Source organism: Oryzias latipes, chromosome 10, assembly GCF_053564925.1.
Source record: "Oryzias latipes strain Hd-rR chromosome 10, Olatipes_Hd-rR_3.1".
NCBI lineage: Eukaryota > Metazoa > Chordata > Actinopteri > Beloniformes > Adrianichthyidae > Oryzias > Oryzias latipes.
The window spans coordinates 26,029,809-26,050,970 of NC_136246.1; the positions used below are offsets into that span (position 1 = coordinate 26,029,809).

At 39.5% G+C, this 21,162-nt stretch overlaps 1 protein-coding gene across 1 annotated transcript in view; it reads left to right on the forward strand.

The window, feature by feature from the left end:
- The window catches only part of tenm1 (teneurin transmembrane protein 1), a 212,735-nt gene that overhangs the window by 31,540 nt on the left and 160,033 nt on the right, over positions 1 to 21,162 (forward strand). The gene's annotated exons all lie outside the window — the stretch shown is intronic.

Here is a 21,162-nt window from a genome sequence, read left to right on the forward strand (position 1 = left end):
CAATAGCCCAGAGAGAGATTAGTGCAAATCAGAGTGTTCTACACTGGGGAGGCAGAGGGGGTGGAGGACACAAAGGTGCCTGCATGGACACACATACACTCCGATGCCCACACGCGCTCCTGCTGCTTTTTTGTTCTGCTTGCGAGGCGGTAAGTGGGATTTGGAATGGGTGGTAGAAAATTCCGCCACAACACAGTTTGACTGGCATGGAACTAGTTGCTATGCAGAGGTAGATGAAAGCTGACCTTTTCATACCAGAAAGACGTAGTATGTTTCTTTGCCAGCAAAATGAGAAAAAAATGCTATCTTTCATGAATGGGCAACTGGAAAGCTTAAATGAGCAATAATAGAAAAAGAAAGAGAAGTGAGCAAATCAAGACCTTTCAGTGCCGCACAATACCATCCTGAGGGCAAATGTGTCCCCAAGTGGCCCTCTGCAGTGAGAGCTGAATAATGAAAGCTCAGGTTCAGTGTTAGTGTGACACCAGAATCATCATCCCAGTTTTCATGGGGATCTGAAACAAACTGCCAAGAGAACGACGGTGATAGTAATGACGACGTAGCGGATTCCTAGCCATTAGCGATCGGTGCCATTTCCGTTTTACCGCTTGTAGTAATGGTTGCTCCTCAGCTGCAGGCCTTCCCCATGCTGCCAGGGCTACCTCTGCCATGCCTTCAGTCAGTGCCATTGTTAGAGTCTGCCATCAGAGTCACTGCAGGAGTAAAAGTTGTTGTTACATGGCAAAATGCCCCGAGCTTGTCAGACCTCCAGGGTGTGTACGCCACCTGTCATTATCAGCGCTCAGCCTTGGCAGCTACAGACAGCTAATGGTCCGCTGGGTCTCGCCCAACAATGTGCTGACCAGTAAAAGATACTACTTGTAGGATGGCTGGATGCCTATATACATGCTTACTTGAGAACAGAACCAGGAACATGTAAGGAATGTGCTGCACGAGCCGAGCCAAAAATAAATAAAAGTGAACAAATAATCCAAGAGTGTGCTTGCCTTCGTCCACTGGGATGGCCCCCTGCTTCTCACTGGAGAATTGTCCGTATGATTTATGGGAGTAAATTGCAACCTTTGACTCGTGCTGTTTTAATTGAAAATAAGCCACAAAAGGACTGCGGAAAGCTGGTAATTGTTGTAGTTAATTAAGGTAAACATTAAGTAAAGAGATTGTTAATTGGTTTCTCTTGATGAGGGTTGGGATCTGGGGTGACCAGGATGTGCATATGTAAATAAATGAAAACTCCTTCAAGCCTTGGCTCGACTGTCTTTTTTTCTTTTTTTTTTTTGGTCTTTGAGTCTTTCTCCTCCACTTGTGTTCATTGTCCGCTGACATCGGCAGCCTGGGAGTCCACATGCGCCCAAGCAGACTCAAGGCTCGCACACCTCAGATCCGACCACTATTTCGGCGACCACACAAATGAAGGGCTTTTGTCAAGCGGCATGGATTTGATGTGTGCACAGGCTTAATTCAAACCTGGCTGTTATAAAATATGACAGAACGGCAAAATTTGTTCCCACCACGTTTATAATCTGTAGAATTTTCTCATAGCTGACAACACCTAACCATGGTGTTTATTTTTTACAATGTTTGCAGAATATTTGTTTTAAAAGAAAAATGCTGCACCTTTAAGGGCTTCATTTATTTGCTTATAAACTGGCTGAAATAGTGGGGTGGATTTAGATTTAAAAAACTAGCAAAAATATATTAAATTGAATGTTTTCATTCTGTTTGATTACACCCCCCCCCCCCCCCCCCCCTTTAAAACAGCTGCCACCTGTTCAGATATCCCTACTGCCAGAGAGATAATCATACTGTTAAATAAATGGGTTTTTAAAACGCTTGCAAGCACTACTAAATGTGTGAACATTTTATGGGTGACTTGGGGAAAAGGGAGTGGTGATGTCAAGAGGGGACTGAACTAAATTTGCATTGCCATTTCTGCAGCCAAAAGTGTTGTTGCATGTGTTGTGTGTGTTTTGGAGGCAAAAAGCAGACAAATGGACAGCTGCTTGCTTACCCCGTCACCCTGATGTGGTAGAGAAGCTTCTCGTGGCTAATCCAGGGCTCTTGTCAGTGTTTAACTGAATGTGGTACCGCTGTCCAAACAGATGCTCAGTGCCATTTCCACATAATGTTTAAGAGTGTGCATGTGGGGGTGTCTGTGAAAGGCCAGGCTGAATTTGTGGATTTCCGTAGCTGCCTTCAAGAAAGTACTTTTTTTGGTCACAGAGGTGTTTGATTTAGATCAACATTGGCTAAATTTAAATGAATAAATATATGTAGACCCTCTTAAAAAAATAATTCAAATGAAATGTTTTAGTGTATTTCTGCACAAAATGATTTAAAAACTCCCAGCATGTATTTGGTAGTGAGATGAGTATTTTAAGTCTTATTTGTTCACTGACATTTCTCCACTACATGTGAACATTTTTAAAGTGCCTATTAGGTATTTTAACACTTCATTTCCCGATCTGGAAGTAACACGACTTGACCTCTGAGGCACCGCCTTTCGCTCCTTGTGGGTGCCGCCCATTTCATGACGTCAACCTAGAGCCGGCCTCAGCAGCGCGTCTGCGTTCAGCCCACAAAGACAAACATCCAAACTTAAGCAAAGATGGATGTGCATATTTGCCAATCTCCGTTAGCTCCGTAGTGGGGTGTGTGTGTGTTAGCCTGGAGGCGGTGCTGGCAGTGCAGGCTCTTCCTGGAAGGGGCTGTTCTTACTTATCTATGTCATAATGTAAGAACCTACTCATATTCGTGGATCGGGAGTGGCTGGTGCTCAGATTTCAGGTTTTTAGAGGAATGCTCAGAAATGCGTGAATGGATCAAAATACCACTTAGGGGTGGTATATGGTGAGGAATGAACAATATAATACCCTATAAAGCTCTGAATGTATATTGATATAGGTCATTTAATAAATAAATGAAAATAACATTTGCAATTGCCATTTAGACATGGGAAATTTTAAAGAAATAGGACCCCAAATTTTCTGGTATTGCACATATTTTTTGGAAGGTATGGCAAACAGTCTTTATTAGTTATTTCCTCCTCCAATATTTACTGCTTTTACAGTACAACAATATTGGAATTATCCAACTGTACATCCAACTTGAACTATCCAACTTGAGCCAGATGCCAGGTCAGAAGAGGAAAATAAATACGTATAAGAATCAAGTCGTCTGTAAGTGGATGCATCGTGTTAAAGCAGGGTGATGTGGCCTGCCAATAGTGGTTTTATATGTTACAACTACAAGCTTTTTCTCACAGCATTTTTTCATCTGCTCCTGATTTATGACGATATGAATAAAGGATTAGTCAGAAATGTGATTTTAATCTTAAGTTTCTTAATATATGTCCTCCATCATGAAAAAAATACCACAAAAATTGTATTAAAAACACCAAAATCAGGATTTTCATTGAAGTGGGTCTTTAACCAGTCAGATTATCAGCTATGGTGCAGATACGGTGGAGCTGAGCAATGCTTTGATAAATGTGGGACTGACGTTTGACTGTTAACAAAGGCATGCATTCAAAACCACTCGAATCAGTCCACAGATTATTTGACCAGCTTTAGTATCATCATGCTGACATGTACAGATGCCAAATATGTTTTGACAGCAGCATGTTTCTTTAGACATTTTTGATCAAATCTGGGTTAGATTTTCTTTTGGTTTTTCAAGCACTTATTCTTTCTATTAATTTAATTATTATTTATTTTTTATTTTGTATTTGAAAATAAAGAGATATCAGTCTGAGAGGAGACATATCACACAAAAAGCAGACAATTTGAGCAATATCTGCTCTCTCCTCTCGAATTATTTTTTATACTTTTCTATATAGGCATTGTGGGTCTTCTAAAAATTTTACGAGAACAGTTTTAATTTATTTAAAAAAAAAACCTTTACCTTCAGGCTGCTAACACCATCACTCATTATTAAAACCCAGGAGTGTGTTTTAGTGTGAAAGAGAAATTCAAAGGATTTAAAACCCATTGTGTCTCCTTATGTTTTCCTAAAGTGAAATTGAACTGTTGTTGCTTGCATGAGAAATCTTATTTGTTTGGGTAATTTGGAGAAACATAAAAAGCAGGATGCATGATGGAGCATGAAGGTGACCAACAGTACATGAAGTGACAAACAATTTTCTTTGCGTCCATCTGTAGACGTGTGCAATGATTCAAGATTTTTTGTGTGCGTGTGTGATTTTTATTCACCAAATTTTCTCTTAGTGAGTTCATTCTTGCTTGGTCTGTTCTTGAATGGGAACTGTCACATTTCACCATTGGTTTTCCAATATTGCTATATTAAGGGGAGTTATAATTATCAAAATAACTTATGATAGAACATGAATAAGTGAGATTTGCCTGATTTTCAACTTCTGGGAGCTTGAAATGAGCCCCACTGTGGCTGCAGAGCTTGACAGAGACACTCTGGTATGAATCTGATAAAACTGTATTTGGATTTAGGTCAGCAAAGATGGGTCAGAAAGAGAGGAGGAGCCAGAGGGAAAGAGTGTAAATGAAAATATTATCTCACATGTTCTTGAATTTTTCTCCATCACTATTGGTTTGAAGTTTGGTTTTCATCCACACTCATTTCACTTACGAGAATAAGCTCCGAACTCCAAAAAACTAAGGGCATTTCTGCATGTTTCACTAAATTCTCCATAAATATTTAGACTAAAGAATGACCTGAAAGTGGGTGGTCGCCTTATAAAGAGTTTCATTCATTCATTTTCATTCATGTTTACATGTTTTAAGGACACAAACAGCGTAGCTGTGTCCTTAAAGGAGGCTATCTATCTCTGCCCCTCATCATTGTTTTCTGTAAGAAATACTGCCAAACACAGTTGACTCTTGAGTTAAATTAACATTTTCAGTTAGAAGTAATTAGCTTCTGTTTTACAAACGAGATCGTACAGCATCAGGGCTAAATGAGATTCTTTGTGATACAGCTGTTAAAATTGGACTCTCAAGTATGAGTACCATGCAGATACCTCGTCTGTGTCTCCACTTAAGCTTGTTCAGAATTTTCGGCTATTGACCGTGAAAACAAATTTCCTCTCAGAGGATAATAAAGTATCTGTCCACTTTGCTGAGGTGTGGGCTTGTTCTGTTTTTGTCAATAATATTGCTGTGGATGTGTTTTCTCGATGCACCAATGCAGCACCGGGAACTCGTCGATAACCAACAATACACCTCTGACCTGTGGGCAAACCCGCCACGGTCTTCCTTTCAACTTCCGATTGACATTGATTTTCACGAAACTCCCAGTCATGTATGAATGTGGCAATGGAGCGGAAGCGCCCAGGGATGTATTTTAAGTAAAGAGCATCTTTTTGAGTACATCCTAAATAACAGGAAAACCATTTCTAAAATGACACTTCCCAAACGCAGAGAGCCACAAAAAAGGTTCAGCATCCACCAAAGAGCATAAAGAAGAATCTGTAGCTGATATTATTGTTTTTCTGATCACAAAGTACAGTGTGAGTGCAAAAAGCATTTTACCATCGATGCATGATATGTGAGGTGCTATTCTGGGGGTGAATGTATGTGTGTGTGTGCGTTAGTGTGCATTGTGGAGAGAAGGCACTATCTAGGTCTGTGTGATGAATCTGTTTCTGTGGCAAGCAAGGTGCTGCTAGCAGCATGCCGTCTGTTAATTCACATTCACCGCAGGTGGTTAGAGTCTGTGGCTGATGATACTGGGAGGTGTTGAGAAATGGAGGGAGAGAGGAGACAGAGACTTGAAAAATGTGCAAAAGCTGTGTACACGATGATCCCTGATGTCAATAGATGGCAAAACAAAATAGAACGCTAAAACCTAAAACTATTAATTGTCAAACTTTGATGTCACACATTGGGAAAGTTCAGTTTTATTTTTCTAGTTCATGTGCCAGTTGTGTATGTCCTACTTGCTCCTTTTTTATTTTTATTTTTTACAATTCTCCAATTTTTTAAACCACTTTTTGGGGAAAAAAGCTTTGCAGACATGCAGAATGTTGTTTTTCTTTTTTATTATTCCAAGCAATGTCATTGGTAAGGTATAATCTCAGTGGCTATTAGCTCATTAACTCCCCTCTCATTAACCCCTAAAAGACTATATAGTGCAAAACTGTCCAGTCCTCTGGATTTTAACGTAATTCGGCAAGCATGTTCACCCCAAAGATGACATCACCTATTTAACAAAGTAGAAACCTACTAAATATGAAATTTTGAAAAGTTTATTTGGGAATCCACTGTGTTCTCATGATGAAAACTTAGAAAGTAATTTTTTTAAAAAAGGAAAAATTATATATATATTTCAAAGAACGTCCCGTTCAACCGCAATGCATTGCTCAACCGAGTGGGCACGGATGCACACTAGTTTTTTTTTCTCCCAGAGACTTTTTGGAACCGTAGATTGACACCATGAAAAAATAACTAACGTTCATTATAGTGCACTCAGCAGTGAGGAAATTTGGAAAAAGCTTTAGTCTCCTAATAAGGAACTTTTGCATTCAGTTTAAGGGTTGTTTAAATTTAAAAGTATCAGATCAGTTCATCTAGTAACTAGTAGACTTGTACCACAAGGAAGTCAAAATATTTAAATTAAAACTTGAATGTTTTTGAAAAAGGTGCTTAAGTTACTTATCTCCTTTAATTGTATTTCATCCAAAATAAAACATACTGCAAATAGAATTAAATAGGGAGCAGATATGTAGATGAGATTCAAACTGTTTTTCCACTTCGCCACTATGATCATTTTGAGCTTGGGGAAAAAAAGGGGGGGAAAAAATAAAAATAAGTCATAGGAAGCTTCATAGGTAGTTTATAAGAGGTGATTTCTTTGATTAAAATGTTTTTCAACTGTTGAAGTCATTGTAAATATATCAGGAATGGTGCTAATGAAGTACTAAAAGCCTGGAGACAGAGCAACAGAGAATTCGAAAAAATAGCCTGCAATGTGGCTTACCGAAAAACAGAAGTTGAACTTAATTAACTGCAAACTAAACCTTTAAATCGACTGTAGGAGGATTATGTATAACATAAAGAAGCTTTACTGAAGTAAAATTTAAATTTGAAAGTACAGATTAAGAAAACTAAACTACTAAGCAAATATATATATATATATATATATATATATATATATATATATATATATATATATATATATATATATATATATATATATATATATATATATATATATATATATAATTGATAAAGTACATGAAGAGTAACATCCAATATAACTAAATGAAAATAATCCTCCCAATGCATGTTTTGGGATGCAATATGACTGACAAACATGACTGACAAAATAAAAAATGTATTAATCAAAAAAAAGTTTGCTTTTTTCAGAAAGAAAAAAAATCTGAAGAACATTCAGACTAAGGATTATTATTATTACTTTTTTAAAATTATTTTTACATATATTTAAAAAAGCCTCAGACTTTTCTGAAAACGAGGTTTTCACATTACCAACCAAGGATTTTTTCTGCAGCTCATGTTTTGCCTTGGGGCTAGGCCTACAATACACACCCAGGGAGATTTCACACACCATCTTGGTTGTTTCTTACTTCCCCCTGCCACCAACTCAGCAATGGCATGAGAAATCATTCACTTGGTTACAGCAAGACTTCAGCATTATGATCAGCTGTTACAAAACACGTTCCTGCAGGGCTTAAAAACTGATGGCAGATGCTGGGAATTTGGATGTTGCTTATTACAAAAAAAATACTACGTAGAATAATACATCAAAAATAAACTTTCCTACTGTATCCTGAACTCTGAACGAACCAGTTTTGTAGATTTTTTGCACTTCATTGGGCTGAAGTGTAAGAAAACTATCCACATAAAAAAAAAAAAAAACTAGAAGATGATAACTCAGCTGGAAAGGTTTTGATCTGTGTGCTATCATGCTTTCATTAAAGTATTAATTGATGATTGCAGCACCACCAGCCAGCAATGTTTGTTTCAGCAGTAATCATGGCGTATTCTGCACTAACGCAATGATGTCTTTTGCCTTTGAAAAAATCTTTCCTTGCAGACTTGGCTCATGCGGACGTACAACGGTCAAGAGAACATTAAATCCACCGATTTACTTCCCACTTGTTCGACCACCCTGCCGCTGGCCAGCCATTAGCAATGATTTTGCATTTAGCATGCCTTCATTCCACTAATGTAGCATGCAACTGCAGATATACGTTTGATGCATAGCACATTTCACCCACTTCCCTTCTGCTGTCCTGCTGTCAGGAGAAATTCATTCAGCGATGTCCAGTATACAAGCACTAACAAATGAGTTCTTTGTTGATACTAGTCGGTCTCTTTTTTAAGTTGTTTTTGTTTTTCCCAAAGGAAAACACTGCATTCAAATCAAACTACAATTGAAAAAGTGTTTTAAAAAGAACTTGAAATAAGAGCTTGAAGTATAATTTAGGATAGAAAATGTATTTTAGACCATGTAACAAATTAAACTGTTTTTGCTCTTCTATTACCTATTTCGCTTCAAACTAATGTAAGCAGACCTAATTCTAATTCCGTTGAAAAATATGTTTTTGGCGTTTTTAACATGATCTTGTAGGAATTCATCCATCTAATGATAGAGGACATACTATATGTAAAGAATATTGAGCTTACAATTGCGTGTCAGTATTTCTTTAGTCAAATAACTGGGAATCAGGGGCTGACAAAATGTGTAAGTGTCTTCGGACATTTACAATTCATCCAGTCAGAGGTACTTACTGCCAGCCAACAATCTGGCTGCCACTATCCTGTGGTTGCTCAGCTGTCGCTCAATTACGTAAAAGCCTATCCCAGCCTGACTGACGGCCGCTGGACTGCCTGACCAGTCCAACGATTAAAAAAAAAATAAAAATCAGGCAGCGGCAGCTAACCTTGAAGATTCTGTAGATGGCTCCCATTTTGTGGTGGCAGTTGTATATGTGACCATAGCATACGTCTTTGTTTTCCTCATCTAAGCTGGTTTCTGGCCCAAAACTGTACAGCTGGATAGCTCCGATTTTGCTGGCCATTTTTTGTTGCACTATGATAGGTTGGGGATGATAGATGATGGGAAATGAGTAGGGGCTGACTCCGAGCCAACAGTCCCGCCCAAAACTCAGAGCTGCTCTGCAGAAACTTTGGCCTAGAAAACGATGGGTGTTTTTGATTTTAGCTAAAAATGTCATAATCAAAATTAAATGTGTAAAAAAAAAAAAAATGATTTTAAAATGTACACACCATGTTGTGCAACTTTTTTTTTTCTGTTGTAAAGTTCATTTTAACCTCAATACACTTAACAGTTTGAACCAATAAGTATATTAAAAGGTATATATCCGTAATGGTCTGATCATTTATAATTTTGACAGTTTACATTTTATGAACATATACTAAAGCTCCAGTAGATAAACTTCACTGATCACTTGAAAAATTGTCTTTTAATTCCACTCAGCTATCTTGACACATTAATCATAATATGGGAATATGAATGCTCCGCAGAAAGTAGAATGTGACGCAAAGGGCATCTGAAGTTCAGCCAAATCAAGCATTTAAAAAGCTTCATTATCTTAATTATTTAAATTTAATGCTGCTATAAATCCTTAAAATGAGTGATGGGACTCTCAAACTCCAATGCTGTGTGTGTATGTGGCTCTCCTGCGAGGAACCGAGTGCTCCTCCATCTCACCCTTCAGAAGTGTAATTGTTGCACAGTATATTTAACTATGTTGTTGTTGAATACATTAGCACGGAGCTGTAGACTTGCAAATGTCAAAGGTGAAACAAACTGGCTACAGTTCAAAGGAGACACCCACAGGTCTTTGCGAAGGGCTGATGATCAAGTGGTCATGTAAACCCATAAAAATGTAATTGTCTGTGATTTAATGTTCGTGGTGAACAGCGCTAGTTGTGCTCTTGTGTCGGAGTCAAATACAAAACAATAAATAAATGTACATCTTTATATTTTAACGACTAAACTAAGTAAAACAAAATTGCAATAGGCATCGGTATACTGGAACAAGCAGACATTATGCAAATGAAGCATGGAGTAACATTATTGAAGTTGACTTTGCGCGGCGCTCTGAGACAAGCTTCACCCACTACATAACTTTGTAAACAGCGATCACGTCTCTGAGAGGAGAGGGGAGAAGATAGGATGTGGAAGGCAACTTCTCAGGGACAAATTAGTCTGGATGAGCATCCTGGTGGTCTCAGGTTGTATCAGCTGTCGCTGGCAGAAAATGGTGGAGCAACAGCAAGGGGAGCCTCTTAAGGGGAATCCACATAGCCAGTGTAGGAAACGTTACTTTAAAAAAATATTAGATATAGTTACTGCTAAACCAAAATACAAAAAAATTGAGTTAGCAACTAAATTAATCTGTAATAAAAATAAATAGTTGCTAATAAAATTGACTATATATGCCTAGCTATAAAAATGTTGCCGTCTATCAAAATTGTGTTCATTTTCTGATCACTTTTCACAAGAAACAATTAAAATAAATACATACTAATATGTCTATGAAGACTCTCATTCATCCAGGTTGGTTCCATTGTAGTAGTTTTAGGGGATGTCATCTGGACTTGGTTTTAAAGTTGGAAGACGTTTCACCTCTTATCCAAGAGGCTTTGTCAATTCTCATGAGCGCTGGTATATATGGTATATATGCGCTCATGAGCGCATATATACCAGCTCTTAGACCAGCTATTTCAGAATTGACAAAGCCTCTTGGATAAGAGGTGAAACGTCTTCCAACTTTAAAACCAAGTCCAGATGACATCCCCTAAAACTACTACAATACATACTAATATATAATCAACAGACGGCAAAATTGTTGCACTTCACCCATTAAAAAAAAAGTTAAAGATTGTAACTCAATATCTAACTCAATAACAAAATAAATCAAACTAACAACCTCAGACAACTAAAAAGTAAAAAAAAAAGAAATAAAATAAAAGAAACTGCACTTCCTAAGTATTTTGTTCACAACAAAAGTTAATCCAACTTAAATTTGCAATCTCCGACAACTGGTCGGGTAAACATCTGTATTCATTTACTCTAAAAGTAAACAGTTAAACAATATGAAATGTTCTTGTAGAAACTTTAATTAAATACAACAAACTCTCACACCCTGAGACAACAATCTGGAACTAGTTATTATATCTCCACCCAGAAAATGCAAACTATTCTTCTTCTGGGCACTCCAGACTCACTCTTTCTGCATTTTCTTCCATCTGTTTGGTGTGCAATTTTGGCTTGTGTGTAAAACAATGTTGGCTCCAATTGGCTACCATGAAACATGACACTCCCTTAGCTAATAATAATTGCTTATCCGGTTGTTCACTGATCCAGTTTTCCCTTCTGACAGAAAGTCACTGGATGGTACAACACCGGCTGGTGGTGTGTTCTGTTTGCACGGTTTATTAAATAATTCATAGTTAGGCACCACGTTTAACATTTAGTAGCCATGTGGTAACAACAAAGAACATAATTAATGAGATTAGTTAAAAAATAATGGCGTTACTTGATGTTGCTGCTTTAAACCACTTTTCTACAAATACTGGTAACTGTAGAATGTTGAGATGGTAGGTGTCGGCTTTTTTGCATAAACTGCAGTTCTTTTCTTAACCCTTAAACAAGTGTTTGTTAGTTTTTTTTACACTGAAATATTCAAACGTGGCTGCATTGATGGGGAAAAAGCTAAACTGTGCACTGAAAAGCAGAAGAAAAAGATGGGCTGCTGTTCTTATCAGTTGAATAGATGAATTGTATGACATTCTATGCAAACATTTCATGTCTTTTTTTTGTGCACTCTTTTTTTTATCATGTGGAGGCTGAACTAACGATTCAGCCAACATTTGTGAAAAGGAATTAGTCCTTCTGGAAGCCAAGGTCAAAATATGCAGACAACTAAATGCAATGAAACCGTTAATGTATAAAGATGTTACAGCAACAAGTAATTGCTTGGCAAAGGACACAAAGCCTCTGACAGGCTGTGTGCGCTCGCTGATGGGAAGTAGGCGAAGTCGAAGCTCAGAGAGCATTCAAACTACATAGAGGTCCTGTTCTGATGGCATTCTATACTCTCGTCTGGAAAGAGCGACTGCTTGGGCTTGTTAGGCTTCTTAAGGCTGTCTGGAAGCCTGTCATTTCACATTAAACTTTCCAGGCGTTGCTGTTTTCATGGATCTGCTCTTCACTGGACACTGAATGATACATCCATGCAGGGAGTTAAGGTGACACTATAGTCTTCCTCAGTTCACATTAGCCTATTTGTGTGAGACTTTGATGACACAGACATGTTTGCTTGTGAGTGTGTTTGTCCCTCGATGGTACAATGGATTTCCATTGTACGGCACATGCCACCCTGTATTATGGTGAGTGGAGTTGTTAGCTGTTACTCTGACTGTCACATCCATAGAATGGATGGGGAAGGGGATATTTTCTGTTTCCGCACACCAATTTCTCTATCATGCATGCTGCACACACCCTTTGCTAACGCACGTACACGCGCGCACATCTGATAGATTTATTATAGTGTGTCAGGACAAAGCGGGCTTCACATTTCAGCAAAATGGACCCATTTGGCGGGCGTAGAAGTGTACCCCCAACTCCCCCGCCTCTGTTCCGCATTACTCCTCTCAGCCCCACTTCCCCGCACCCTATTCGTCGCACCAGCCCACTCAGCCAAATCCAGAGCGGCATCAAATACATGTTTCTGTCACAAGCTTCGTGTCAGCTTTTTTTTTTTACTTGAGCGGGGAGAAACGGGGGAAGAACGGGTCATTCTGACACTAGGAATCACTCTGTGTAGATCTTAAATGTTTTAGAGCCTTAATGGGTCTCCAGAAATAGATGCAGTGCTAATGTCCTCTGACTCTTGGAAAAAAAGGGGGAAGAAAGTATCAGCGTTAAGTGTGTGCTTTGGAGTTTGAATGAGTGTGTGTGCATCTATGTCTGTGGCTGCTCGTGTGTGCGATTCAAATGGGCTTAAGTGAGGGATTCAAGCATGCAAATGAAGACACTAAAATATGAGTCATTTTCCCCCTTTTCTCAAAGGACACACTATTCTCCATTTAGAGCACCACTTTGACCCCCCCCCCCCCCCCCCCCCCCCCCCTGGAGACAGGGCTCTATTGGGCATTGCTCTAAGAAGTGCCCTATAGACTTTAAAGAATCATTCAGCTTTGCCTTATATAATCTCTCATCTTTACTGATATCCTCAACAAATCTTCAACAAGCTCCTTGCTTGATGCAGACACTCTGCATAACCTATCGCCCAGCATGAGCATTAAGCATCACCTTTTGAAGAATTGTTCAGTTCTGTGGGATTCCTGGCATTCGGTGCATCCACACAGTCTTTGCTGCTTTAGAACAGTTAGCCATCTCCCAGCATGGTTCCTCTTCTCCAGACAGACACTGACTTAGAATATTGATCTTACTGCGAGCTGCATCCTTACCCCCTCAGACAATCCATACTAAATGTATTAGCTGTGGAGAGAGCTACAATGTCCTCTGCAGCTAATCATATTTAGCCACAAAGAGAGGTAACTTTAAAGAAGCTGCTTCTTTTTAGAGTCAAAGTAAATTGTCCAGAAGCATCAAAAGGTAAGCTTCAAGGCCTGGATATTAGAGAAACATTAGGAATCATTTTAAAACCCAGGGCTTATGCAAAAAAGAAAACGGAAAAAAAAACTATGCATGGGAGGAATCTTTTTGCACATGCATGATTTTCCACTTCTCTCACTGATCCACACATTCTTCTCTCCTGACTTATGAATCACAGCAGGCATCGTACAGGAGAGAAGCACTGATTGTTGAGTGAGGCAATCACAAGCTTTGATGCTAATCAGAGCTCTCTGTCCTGCCAGTTTGAAATGATGCTAGAAACATACAATGAAAAAAAAGCTTCTATAGCAGATGCCCAATGTCTGAATGACGTGATTGATTTCTACCTTATTCACCATGTAGTGGGAGAATTGGGTTTGAGCTTGGAGATGGGACTGTATGTGTTAGCTCAAAAGCAGTGCCTTGTGTAATGAGCTTTGGATTCTGGGCTCCCATCACACAGACAGTTTCCTGCTTAATCTGCTAAATACTTTCATTACATTTGTTTGAGATGATTTCCATGGCTGCTACATCTGTCAGGATGACTTTGTTTGGCAGGATCTCTTGCAAAATTCTGTGAAAACACCTGTGCTGCTTCAGTGGCAAATGCAAGCCTGGCACTCATTTCTTTACTCTGTAAGGTTGGAGGTTGATGCACCTGTGTGTGTGTGCATGTGTGTGCGTGTGTGTGTGTGTGTGTGTGTGGGGGGGTCTGTACAAGTGCTGTGGATTTTTTGGGTTGTCAGCGTCATACCAGAAGGCAAGTGCAGATGTGACTTGCAGTTCCCTTGAGGTTTGTGCAGCCACCTTAAGGGGCTACATGAAAATGAAACGTGCCATTGTTGTGTGTGTAATAAGTGCGTTATGAAGTATTTGTGAAGGTAGCTGGTGTGAGAGTAAAGGATACAGAAGACAGAGTTAGATGGAGGAAGCTGGCGAGCCTGAAGGGAAAAGTCAAAATGAAAAGAAGATTAAATATTTGTAAGGTGTGTGTATGTTGTATGCACATGACGTATGAGTCATCATATGGTGCCCTTACTAGTCATAAATAAGGTATGATTACAGGCCCCATAAAAATGCTGCATGAATGGAGTGTGCACATGATACACAAGTGCCTATAGGACGCCCGTAGTATGCCCACGGTCTGATTGTCTAGAGATCAACCACCACTTTTTAACATGGATAGATGCACGTTTCGGGTAGCCACATTAAAATCTCTTGCATTTATGTCTCACTATTTACGTTTTTAAGTCTTTTTTAAGGTTCTAAATACAAAGCGCGTGGCCCATGGTAGTGTGTTAAAAGTTAAACCGGTTAAACTTTGACCAGTGAGGTACTCAGCTTTGGTAGTGGCGTATAGGTAGTGTCCCTTAATTAACGGAAGAGTCAGCTGTTTAAAAATTCATCATGGAGGAGAAATTAATAATTGCAGTTTGTTGCCGGGTGGAATTATATGACACCAAGTCTTTTATATATTGGAATAGGGCTGTGAAAGAAAAAGCCTAGAGCAAGCTTTGCACCCGTTTGACATTTGGATTTGGAAATGGTTTATTTCAAGCAATTAAAACAAAAATAATACTAAGCTAAGCAAACAGTAGAGAAATATATCTATACAGAGATATATCAAACTTGGGAAAATTAGTCATGGCATTGATTGAAAAATTCATATATCCAGACACTCTTGTAAATAATTCAGTTGTTACTCTTAATCCTAAATAGACACATCAACTGTTATGCATACAGTATATAACACACAGGACTTAAATATTAAGTTTGTCAAAATAAGTTTGATTAATTGCTTGAAAGTGAGTGGGAGGAAGCGAATTTATATAATCCCACCTAGGCCTGCACAACAAATCACAAATGCATTGTCATCGTGATATCAGGCTGTGCAATACACATATCCCAAAAGACTGCAAAAATTGCAATAAACGGTTACCTTAAATGTGCTAAAACAATCTTATGGCACCTTGAATTATTTAACGAATCAAATAAATCCCTTTATGGACCCCTTCACGTTATTGACTAATCACTAATATTGTAAATCGCAAGTTTTCCTCATATCTTGCAGCCCTGATCCCACCCCCTATTTTGGGGTGGGATTTAGTACATGCACTAGTATGAAGTAGTGACAGTCTGGTGTGAACATCGTATGCAAAAAGTCCAAAAATGCCTGTTTAGCACGTTCCTGACAGTGCGTTCCACGTTCCTGACAGATGCCCGTGTGTAGGGAGCATAACAGTCAGGTTGCTTGTAAGGAGCACACACCTATCACTTGAACTGCACTAATGGGCTCCATGAGCAGTCCATTGGGGAGGTTGAAAAAATGAAAAAACAAAATATATGACACGGCGACCTCTCAACTACGTACTTCTTTCTTACTTAGCTTTGCATGTTTTATAGTGTTCACTACAACTTGTAGTGAACAAGTCCGTAGAAACAATGTACATGAACATTTTTGCTCTATGGCCTCACCCAGTTGTGCTATAGATGTATGTTTTAGGGGCACATTGAGAAAGAATATAAAGAATGACGCTATTGGCAGTCCGTATGAGTTGTGTTCTTTTGACCATGTGTCTGTGCACGTATGCTACGTCTCTGCACTGTTGTTCCCGCCCGCTGACAGACACTTCCATTAAATCATACTGCTGTAGTAACCTGTAGTGACAGGACGACATTAGCTCCCTTGGATTCCTCCATCGAGGTCTTTCATGCGCTTAACGAGGAAGTAAACATGCTAAATCGTCTGTTGGAGATGAAGAGAAAAAAGGCTGTCTCAATGCTGAAAGTCACATGTTTTATCCAGACAAGCTAGTTCCATTACTTGAGGCAATATTCATAATACAACAAGCACACAAGGCCAAGAGCCATCTTTATTCTTTAAATAGATAACGCACCATGTATTAGTGGCAGTTTTTTTACACAGCATAAATTGCTGAATACTGTGAATTACCACAACAAAGCAAGAAGTGTCTGAGCAATGTCAAAGAAAAAAATATTTGTAATACCATGTGTGACGTTATTTGTGGTAAGGAATTATTCTTGAAGGATTGAAGGGGTTAATTCTAAAGATTGTGTAAAATGTAACTTTTTTAAGTTTTACACTCTTAAGTGGAAATTGATAGCTTGCACCTCATGCCTAACAGGGAACATTTGAGTCTTTAACGGCATCCACGCAGACTGTGTTTTCCAGATGTCTTTCTGCGGTTTTGAGCACAAATAGTTGGTAGCTCAATTATTTTCAAGTACACAGAGGCAGTGTAGCAGTGGAATAGCTCCAAGAAAGTCATGCAACAATAATATATGCTGCTACTTTGATGACTCCTCTTATAAACCAGCACTGCGTTTGGAGATGCTGTTTGTTGCTGCAAATCTTCCCCTTCAGATTGAGACAGAGTCTGCCTGGGAGCTGCCCAGTGACAAAATGCTGAGTGGATTTTGAAGAGGTGTTGAGTGCATGGGTGATGGTTCTGCTTGTTCCTTTTAAGGTTATTTTCGGCTGCAGACCTGTGGGGCATCCGTGATTGTGTGTCAGGGTTGTGTTTTAATTACAGGGACTGAAAAGTGTCCTTGGTCAGCTGCAGAGGGTCACAACAACATATTTGTCAGGTTGAGCACAGGATGAAAAAAGTGTGGCAGGTCCACTGAACACCCATTATCAAGATACACTCAAAATCACCAGCTCGTGGTCAGGCCCACTCACTGACACAAAAATCAACTGATAAACTAGCATTCTTGGGTGTAGTAAGTAACCTGCGTATCCATGTGTTTCATCACTTTCTCTTGTCTATGAAAGCAGGATAACCACTGGCACCACTCTGGGGACAAAGGAGAGCGGTGGGCAGATTGAGATGAGCGGCAGGAGGTGGAGTGGAAGGAGCGAAGGGAGGTTGAAAAGGAGGTGAGGGAAACTAAAAGAAGAAAAGGTTGAGAGGCGAGGGATAGGAAGCAGCTGACATTTATGTTCCTGGTCAACAGAAAATGCCACTTCGAGCTGGCATCTCTCCATCCTCTGTTGCTCCATCTGACCCAAGGCTCACCTACCACACTTGCTTCTATTCCTATCACTCAAATGTGACCACCCCTTTTCCGCCACTACTTTCCAGCATCGCCCTTTTTTTACTTTTACAGGTCCACAGCATGACCTGTGGTTTTCATCCAGGCATTTCTTCATTTACCTGTTGTCATTTCCATATCACAGACCATCACCTATGCCACATCAGGACAACTCTTCAGCTCTCCACTTTGATTTTTTTCCCTCAGATTCTAACCTCCAACCTATTTCTCCCAATACCTCTATTTGCATCTCTTCCCTTTTTTCTTCTGGCTAATCCCCCAACCTTCCGCTCACACCTTCAATGTGCCTTGCTGGGTCTGAGCCGATGATGGGACTCATACAGCCTCCCAGATGAGGCGTTAGCTAATGGCTGTTGAATAATGCATGGAGCCAGGATTTAGAGAGCCCAGTCTATTAGCCTGGCCAAATACTCAGGGCTTTTATTAAAGACCAACACTTACAATTACAAACTACATTAAGGCCGAGTCCTGTCTGAGCTCCGCCTCGCTCTGCATTCGTCTCTGTCTTCATTCATAGCCAAGGGAGAATATTATCTTTTGCTTTTTAAGATTTTATAGCCTTGTGGAAGCTGACCCTTTTAGAAAAGGGTCACTGGGTAGCCTTTTTTTTTTGGTTTTTTGCCGTTTTTTATGTTTTGGGCAATGGGTTAGCGACCCTTTTAGTCACAGTTATAAAAATATGACGAGCCTCACCCATGTGAGTTTCATTTTACATGTGTTGGTGATTGAAGAGAACTTAAAATAAAAGAATAATGTGGTTTTTATGCTTTTCTATAATAACAAGCTGGTTTTTACCAATATTTTGGCTCAACAGTTTTGGCTAATGTGTTCCGTTTTTTGTATGTTGGAAATTTACAGTTCTATATTGTTGCATCTTTCTTTTTTCCTTTGTTACAGGTCCTCTAACATGCCAACTTGCCTGTAAAAGTGCAGAAATTGACTAGATAACCAAAACAATTCCATTGAATCACATCTAATCGATGGCCAGTTTTGATACAAAATCATTAGCAAAAAATGAAAGTATTCTTGATTTGTTTTTCTAGGGAAACATTTGGCGGATGTCTAATGGTTTTTTTATGCGGTCTCAAAGCAATATTTCAAAGATCCCTTTTCAGGGATCTTTGTCAAAAGCTAAATATATAGGGTTCATGGATGAGCTACTGCTTTCTTGCAGGTAACTATAATTTCTGCAAAAGTGCTCAAATCTGGGTGAATTTTCCTCTTTTATCCATTGTGCTATCTTAGATGACCCCACCCTTACATTGACGTGTTATTCCTACGTTGACAAAGTTGGATAAAGGTGGAAAGATTTCATGTAATCCGTGGACACCAGTGATGGTCTAGTGGGTCTAGATGACCCAACTCCCAATGGCAAAGTGCCTAGGATAGCACAAGGGTTACGGTCTCTGTTCATGTTGCAGACGAGGCTCATTTTCAAACCATTCCATGCGATTATTCATGTTAATGGCAGCAAGAAGCTGTAAGTGTCTAGAAAGTTTTGTCCTATAAGGGGCGCATGAATAGTTATAGGTGTTCTTAGTTAAAAGCTGCCTAAAGATCTTCCTGCCACAAATGTTTAAGTGCAGACGAAGCTTTCTCTGCAATGGTGTATTGACCTGTCAATTAATTTTCACATTGCCATGCATGGTTTTGTTTTGCATTTGCATAGCACAATATGACACGTCTGCATGTTTTGGAAAAGTGTGCAGTACTGTGTCACAGTGTGCTGTAGTTTTTTTTATTTTTTTATTATTATTATTTTGAGATTTTCTGAATTAATCAGGTGAATTATGCTCACTGCTGCTAGAGTCTTTTTTGTCCAATGCTGACAGACTGTTAATAGAGTTATTCTGGAAACTAAGCAATATCCTGGCATTGCCAAGTAAATAATGCACTCTGTGAGGGATGAAAGATTGATGTTTGTAGGTTCATCACTTTAAGTCGACCACAAATCCTTGACCCATCCATATATCCTCATCCGCAGTCCCCGGTCGGTCGTCTGTCCACAGAGCTAAGTGATTACACAGGTGTCCCATCAACGATCAAATGAAAAGCTGATACCTAATGGGCGGTCAAAAACATCGACTGCCGGAGCAACCACTTACAGTTAATGTTGTTCTGTGAGTGTGTCTGTTTTGTCTATTTTATCTGATTTATTAGCTGATCTTGTCAGCCAGTGACCCCTAAGAGACCAAACAGGAAAGCACATAAGATTTTAAAGTAAAAAGCCTTTCCCTTAATCAAAATGGGGAAGAAACAGTAAATCAATACCGATAATACTCTGTTTCTACAGGGGTTGGTTATAACTATCTATTATATATTATATCACAGCAGATCCCAAACTGTAGATGTTAAATCAGTTTCCCCTTCAAGTAATAATAATGTAGTAATAATGTTCATTTTTTATATATAGTTAAAAACTGAAACTCTCAGCCAACCTGAGCTTCAACTTTGTACCTTTGATATTTTATGCATAAAGCTATCTGCAAGTCAGAGCTGCCCACTCTTGAGGATTAAGGCGAAAATACCTGTCTGTAGGGGGGGTCACTAAATATCTACTTTTCCTCTTCACCTGTCAAAGAGGCTGCTTAAGTTTAAGTGAGGGGCTGTGGCAGGAGTAACGAAGGGAAACCCTGCACCTTAAGAAAAGAGAAAAGTCTGACTTTGCCTAAAAAGCAAAGTGATAAAAACAAAAGTATAGTGGGAATAGCAGGTATGATACAGTCCTTTTTGATTGCACACTTCTAGCTTTACATTGACAGTCTGAAAAAAAAATGAGTCTGAAATAAATGTGTGTTGTGGGCAGGTGTTGACAGAGCAGAGGACTGCAGTATCTGATCACTGCTTGCTGTATTTCTCTGCCTCTCTTGAGGCGCACGTGGAGCAGAGGGCAACTGCAGTCTGATGTGGGGCATCTGTTCCCACATTTGTTACGTTTTTCCTGGTGGGTGTATGTGTATGTGTGCACATGTATGATTTTTAAAGAGGGATGCGGTGAGTGGGGGAGCGTGCTGAAGCATATGCATGAGTATGCGCTGTGATTGTTGTGATAGGTGGGGGTCATTGGCGTGGAACGGCAAGGTGTTGCTGCAGTAGAGGGCAAGTGCCGACTTGTCATTGGTCTGTGTTAATGCTGACCCAGGGGCGGTGGCTGTGTTCACCTCATTGACCGCAAAATGGCTGCCAGTGGGGTTTGCAGGTGGTGTTTTTTTTCTTCCCCACTCTCCCCTGCGCTCTCTTTGGATCTAAACCTCAGTCTGCAAGTTAACAGTCCCAATTGGAATACCAAACAGTCCCTCATCCTCTCTGATGTCCATTCTGTCTTATACTCACACAAAGCAATCCTCTTGTGAGTTAAGACTATATATAAGTACTCATCTCTAAATGTTCTCTCTATAATCTCAGTGGGGACATTACATGCATAATCTACCTTATAATAAGACTCCAGTCAGGCCTGGATGCCTAGTTAAGATAGGGAAG